Source organism: Palaemon carinicauda, chromosome 15, assembly GCF_036898095.1.
Source record: "Palaemon carinicauda isolate YSFRI2023 chromosome 15, ASM3689809v2, whole genome shotgun sequence".
NCBI lineage: Eukaryota > Metazoa > Arthropoda > Malacostraca > Decapoda > Palaemonidae > Palaemon > Palaemon carinicauda.
The window spans coordinates 71,568,761-71,576,260 of record NC_090739.1 but is presented as its reverse complement, the minus strand read 5'-3'; the positions used below and the strand labels follow the sequence as shown (position 1 = coordinate 71,576,260).

Below are 7,500 nucleotides of genomic sequence, written 5' to 3'. Positions count from 1 at the left end.
AACTGTACGTTGTAAACAATAACAAACAGACGACATTCAAAATGGCTGCCTGTCTTACTGTCAAACATCAAGGGTTGAGCCATCTGTTGGAAGAAAATATTACTACAGAAGTGTGAACATTCACAGACAAGAATTAACATTTAATAAGCTATTGAATGTCAAAATTCAGCATTGCGTGTAATTTAGATGAAATTAAATTTTTCTACTTTGTAATGAAAGCGATTTACTAAAAGGCGTCATCTTCATCAATAGGGCTAAGAATCAATCGTAAGGTTTTAAAATGCATAGCTAAATAGGAAAACTAATTTTGGACTATTTGTATCTCATCTAGCTCTCTCTTTCGTGCTGTTAGTTCTAGGAATTTCATACACTTTTTAAGGATATATAGAAATAGTTATAAGGGGGCGTAACTCTAGTCCGACGGTCCGCTAGTCTGACGCTCCGATGGTCCGACAGTCCGACGGTTCGATAGCCGCTTGGACAAGTATTTTAATGTTATTGTAAATACGTAATGATTCAATTAGTTCAATTGGATTTTCGTCAGCCCTGACTTGCTTCGCTAGCAATATAAGATTATCTCAATGCTCTTATATTCTTGCAATCGGCATATAGTTGCGTTGCGCGCTACCCGTTGGACAACTTTTTATCGGAATAAAGAGCGTCGGACCGTCGCGCGGATCCCGTCATAACATAGGCTGGCGATAATAATTTATTTAAAATTTCATTTCCGGAATAAGATTTTTTTCTGATTAATTGCTTCAAGTTTTGGATCTTTGATGAACATGCTGTATGTGGTATCAACAAGAACTGAGAATAATGAACAAAAGTATTTGATTATTTCACATAATGGAAGCCTGATAATTCTGTTTTACTACTGACGCTTGGATTATACTTTTTAGGCCCAAGTGAAGGATTTGAATAACTAGCTTTGAATAAATGCCTAGTAAAAGAATAAACATGAGAGTATAATCAACGTTTTAATATGACCTAATAATAGTTTAAATTACTCTGGGATAAGTGTCAAAAATAAATTGATTTAGTCATAATCTATAGGAGTGTGTGAAAAATCAAATTTCCTGTTATTAATTAAACGTAAGCTGTTCCTTTACTAGCCCTTACTGTTGAATTGTTGCTTATTAAGCAGGATCTAATAGGGGAAGAAAATTTTATTCCTGTTGATTACTTCATTGGTGCATATAAAATTTTAGCGATGATTTCATAAACTACTATTTTTAATTCAAAACTACTTTTATCATTTCTAATTTAATACCACTTAAGCAAGACGTTTTCTTTCAGAATAACAAGGTTTTGCCCAACCACAGGAGAGTGTGGGGTTAGTGGAAAAGGAGGGACTGTTCAGGAATGGCTAAACGGCATGCATTAAGAATGGTATGTACAGTTTAGTGTGAGTGTGGGACAGTGCCAAATATTTCTGCAACAGATACTGTCTGTATATATATATATATATATATATATATATATATATATATATATATATATATATATATATATATATATATATATATATATATATATATATATATATATATATATGTATTTATACTGTATATATATATATATATATATATATATATATATATATGTGTGTGTGTGTGTGTGTATATATGTATATGTATATGTATATGTATATGTATATGATTTTTAATTTGTGTATAGGCTTTGGAGAGCCAGTTTAGTCAAGCAATAGTTAATGCCATCATAGCAGGATATCTTACATTCATATAATCATGAATGGATATCCTATTACCAGATATGATGCTAGATAATATCTAATTTTCTACTGCTTGTAAAGTATAAATATCATCTTATCCAGAAATGTGTTGTTGAGTCCATTAACAATGGCCTCCAATGTTACATTTTGTGAGGGGGGGGGGGCAGACAATAGTTATTAGTCTTGCAACTCTACTTTCAGAGATATCTTTAATAGAACGTGGACATTGCCTCAACTTCAAGCTATTCTTTCTCATCAATCTATTTTTTTTACCAATCTACTCTCTCTCTCTCTCTCTCTCTCTCTCTCTCTCTCTCTCTCTCTCTCTCTCTCTCTCTCTCTCTCTCTCTCTCTCTCTCTCTCTCTCTCTCTCTCTCATGAAGGATTTTGATTAAATTCACTGTTGCGTTCTAAATTTTCTCTTCTAATATTTAGGTTAACGGATACTTTAGTAATCTTTTGGTACATTGAAACATTAGATTAATCATTGCTGCACAATCTATTGACATCAAGGTCTGCCATAGAGGTTGCATTACTCAAGCTTATTTGCTGCTATTATTAATAAGATGTTTTCTGGAGGAAAAAAACTCGAAATTCACGAAAAATATGCAATAAGTAACTGGTGAAAAAAAGATTCATTGTCTGTTAAAGAGGGATTCAATAATGAAGATGAATTGGAAGAGAATGAATTACACATCAGATGGTTGATCCATGATAAGATGTTGAGAACTTTAAATAGATAAAATGATATTTATCAATATAGTCAAGAAGTAACCTTAGTTGGAATATCAAAACGGTGAAAGTTCACAAACCTTTGTGATAGCCTAGTATGAATGAAAAAAAATAAATAAATAAAAAGAAAAAACTATAGTCGAGAAGAATAACTGATAAACTATGAAGTAGCTCATAAATATCGACTAACTCTTGACAACATTGCATCAAGTTTGGATGCTTAAGCTTTATTGGTTAATTTAACCCAATTATTTAGATTAGCGCTAAATGATTTCTCAGACTTCAATGACAGACTGAATGTATATGCTCCTTCAGAGAGAGAACAATTGTTTAGAAGTGAAATTTATATTTCTTAAGAAATAAACTTAAGCATTATATTAAAGGAGGGGAGATGGAATTGCATTACAAGCATGAGAGATTGTTTGAATCCAGATAAGGAACTGTTAAAAAAAATCACTAATGAATCTAAAAAATAGTATGAAATTTAAAGATTCTTGGTTCATTATTGAATCACCAAACGGAGTATACCTTCCTGAGGGCGAATTATGGTTCCAGATTTGACAGGTTTTATGTGAAAGATTTCCAAAATAATATATCTAACATTCAGACAATTCCTTTGAGTTGGTCAGATCACTGTGCTGTAAAATTAGCATTAAAATTATAAGATAATGTAACAATAGGGATAGGATATTGGAAATTAAATTGTAGTATACTTGATAATGATATTGTTGCAAATAATTTTAGTGTATGTTGGAAATTTACTCAGAGCAAGAAATGTAGCTTTTGACAGTATAATTCATTGGTGGAAATTTGCAAAAAGTTAATTTAAGAATTTCTTAATTAGGTGATCAAAAGTGAATAAGGAAAAATGCGGTTTGTTAAATGTTCTAAATTATCAATATAAGCTAGAAATGGGAAAACCTATGTTAAATCCTTGTAATCTTGATATTATTAATCAATTAAAATTAAGAATAAATGATACTCAATATTTTATATGAGACGGAATAAAGGTGAGGGGAAAAGTAGATAACCTTTTGAAAGGTTTATTTACTTGAGAAAGCTGCAAGGTCTTTTTTTGAGTAAGGTAAAAAGAAATTATGGAAGCGAAAAAACAGACCTGAAATAAATTGTGAATTATGTATGAAAGCTTTTCAAAACTTTATTCAAGAAAGAAGAATGGGATCTAGATATGCAGAATGAGTTTTTACAGCTCATACAGAAAATTATAGGGGAAGATGAAAATATAATTTTAACAAAAACAGTCTGTGAAAAATAAGTGTTACATATGAAAAATGGGAAAAGCCCTGGGGTTGATGGGCTACCAGTAGAGTTTTATAAAGTATTTTTTTTAATATCATTAAAGGAGATTTAATTGAAATGATTGAGTTTGTGTTCAGGAACAAAAATGTTTTAAAGATAAAAAGGGAGTCATTTCCATCATACCCAAGGAAGGAGATTCAGACATAATTACAAACTGAAGACCATTAATAATGTTAAATGTTGATTTTAAGATAATAGCAAAAATATATAGCCAATAGGATTAAACACCGTTTACCTTGGATAATAGCATAGGAGCAGTTTTGTTTTGTTAAAAATAGATTAACAAGAATTCTTTTTTTTTTTTTTTATTAGAGATTTGATATTTTATGCAAATGAAAGTAATACTGCTGCAGCCTTGGTAAACTTGGATTAGTCAAAGGCATTTGATCGTGTCAATCACGAATTGCAGCTTAGAATACTACAAAGATTTGGTTTTGATGATGAAATTATCAATTGGATAAAAATTTTATATGCAGATGCTGAAAGTGTATTATGTATAAACGGTAATATGTCTGACCCTTTTCCTATAACTAAATCTGTCAGACAAGGGTATCGTTTGTCTATGATTTTATATATCAGAAACTCTTATAGAATAATCAAGAAAAGGTTGCTCAAAATACTTTAAGGTTACATAATAAGCTTCAGTTACTATTAATAGGTTATGCAGATGACTCAGTCAAAGTTATTACTTATGATAGGACATCAGGGGGATGTTTAAATGTTATCAAAGAATATGAGAACGCTTTACGTGCAGTTCTTAATGAAGGCCAAACTTCTATTTCAGGCCTTAGTAACTGGAAAGAGGGAGAAGTATAGCCTGATCATGGTTTATAAGTTTTGAACGGTTATTGTAAAGTTTTAGCTATATATCATAGCAAAAGTTATGTACAAAGTCTAGATAGAAATTGTAGAAACTTAGAAAGTAGCAAAATCATCAGTATCTTTCATAACAGGAAGTTAACCATGTTTCAAAGAGCAATAATACTAATTTGTAAAATTTTAGCAAGGGTATGGTATACAGCACATGTTTACCCCATTCCAATGGAATATGATAAAAGTATTCAGAAAAGTATTTTCAAATATTTGTAGAATAACAACTGTAAAGCTATTGCAAGGAAAACCATGTTTTTGTTGAGATTAAGAGATGGTTGTGGGATTACTGTTATTCAGTGTAAAGCAAAATCAGTCATGTTTAGTATATTTCTGAAATTTTTAAAAGATAAGTGTTTTGGTTATCAATTGATCATTCATTACTGTAAAGTCAAGAGCCACCTTCCTATTAGAAAATAGATGTCGCTTTCATGACTGTAATATTTTTACGCCTAGTTTTTATGAAAGCATAATAGACATTTTACGAAGTGCTTATTAGATGACCTCTTATCCGGCAATCAAAACAAAAGATGTATATGAGCTTTTAATGAAAGATTATGAATATGTCCCAAACATTGATAAACTATACCCTTTATCTAAATGAAAATTAATATGTATATAGAGAATGAAATTAGGGAAACTTTAAGTATGTATACTAAGTATTGAGTACAAATGATAGATTAGCTATGATGAAAATAAAAGATGTAAAAGACTGTTATTGTCAGTGCACAGAAACTAATATGCATATGGTATATTTGAACACTAGTCATAGGTTTAGAATTTTAAAGTTAGATTTTAAAGCGGATTTAAAGAAGGATAAAATACTTCATTGTTCATAATAGCGGATTTTATTGCAGGGATTTATATGGATCGGAAAATACTTAGGATTTTCAAGTACTGATTCGCAATTACTTAATTATATGAAAAGTAGTATGATTAATACTTTTACTATAAACAAAATAGGATTTAAAACTTCTGTTAAAATAGTATTCACGAGTCGATATATTTTTTATTTTAAACATTTACATAAATATTAGTAATTGCAATTGTAAATACAGTATACCTATATATAAAATAAAGTTTATTGATGTAAATATGCTATGGTGTTTATATTTTATAAATTGTAATTGTAAATGTGTATTTCCTAATAAAAGAAAGAAAAAAGATTCATAAGCCCAATCCTACCCGGAGCAAAGATTTTACGATTTTTCAAGTGATGTATAAAAGTTTTAAGCTATTTATCACTAAATATTCGTAGATCACATCAATAAAAGCAACACTTATGTGTACCAAATCTTAGAAGTAAAAAACAGGATCGGATAATCAAAATCATAATTATACTTGATTTTAATTCCTACCTCTCTAATTACCTAAATTACTGATATGTTCTATACCTATATTAAAATTCATCCTGTAACGTAAAAGTGTTTAGCAAGTTAGTGATGTAATGAGAGACCGACTGATAGAAATTTCCTCAATCAGGCATGTCCAAATAAATTTCAAAGTAATATTTCTAGCCATCTGGTGGGCTGTATTTGAACTGTACGATGTAAATGAAAACAAACAGACGACATTCAAAATGGCTGCCTGCCTTATTGTCAAATACCAAGGGTTGTAGCCATCTAGTGGAATAAAACAGAAGTATTTAATGTAAACATAAATAGACCGAAAACATTTGAATTAGTAATCCCAAGGATTGTCCAAATTGAGCTTTATATGTAATTCAGATGTAACAATGTTTTTTGTACTTTGTAATGAAGGCAATTACCATCAGACGTCATCTTCATCAATGGGGCTAGCAATTATTACTAAGGTTTTGAAATGTGCAGCTAAATATTAACTAGTTTTTGGGGAATATTTGCATCTTTTCAAACTAAAACATTCATGCTGTTAGTTCTAGGAATCTTATAAGAGTAAACCATTAGTAAGAATGTATATTGAAAAAAGTTAATGGGGCCGTAGTTCTAGTCCGACGTTCCTAGTCCGACAATCCGAAAGTCCGACAGTTCGATAGCCGCATAGACAAGTATTTTAACGTTATTTCAATTTATTTAATGACTCAATTGGTTCAACTCGATTTTGCCCTACCGTGGCTTGCTTCACTTGCAATTTAAGATTATCCCTGTTCATCTATTCTGGCAATCGGTACATTGATGTGCACCGCACATTAGACGTGTGCGCGAATATTTTGAATGTCGGACGTCGGACCGTCGACGCATCGGTCCCGTCACAGCATCGGCTTGGGTTAATTTCTTATTTTTTCTCTTTTTAGAACATATGTGATAAATTATTTGAAGAAATTGATGTCTAATTAACACGCTTTATCTGGTATCATTGAGAGCTGAGAACCATGAACAAAAGTCATTGATTGCCTCACATCATGGACGCCTGATAATTGTTTTATTGACAATGCTTGGATTATTCTTTTAAAGCTTATTTGGAAATTAGAATATCTAGTACTAGAATGAATATGATTACATAATAAACGTTTTAATACGACCTAATAATAGAATGTGAGTTGTTCTGGGATAAGTTGCTACCTATGAATTGAAGTTGCCATTCTGTATAGAGGAGAGTATTAAAGAAGCAAAATGTCCTGTGTTATTGTTTAGAAGTAAGGTGTTCTTAAACAAGCATTTACTCTTGAAGTCATAGCAAGAAGCAGGGCCTATCAAGGAACAAAATTATATTCTTTTTGTTTACCTCAATGGGGAATATACAATTATTTTGCAATGATATCCTGAAACATTACTTTTAATTCAATACCACTTTTATAGGAGGCTAATTAAAAAAAACTAAAATATTTTTTTTTTTTTCAGACTAGCCAGGTGATTGCCAAACTACAG

At 30.7% G+C, this 7,500-nt stretch overlaps 1 long non-coding RNA gene across 1 annotated transcript in view; it reads left to right on the top strand.

Moving 5' to 3' along the window:
- The window catches only part of LOC137654311 (uncharacterized), an 8,930-nt gene that overhangs the window by 1,290 nt on the left and 140 nt on the right, over positions 1-7,500 (top strand). Inside the window, exons 2-3 of the long non-coding RNA XR_011046588.1 lie at positions 1,297-1,389; positions 7,474-7,500. The exon at positions 7,474-7,500 is cut by the window's right edge and continues 140 nt beyond it. This is a non-coding gene — a long non-coding RNA (uncharacterized lncRNA). The remainder of the gene's footprint in view (positions 1-1,296; positions 1,390-7,473) is intronic.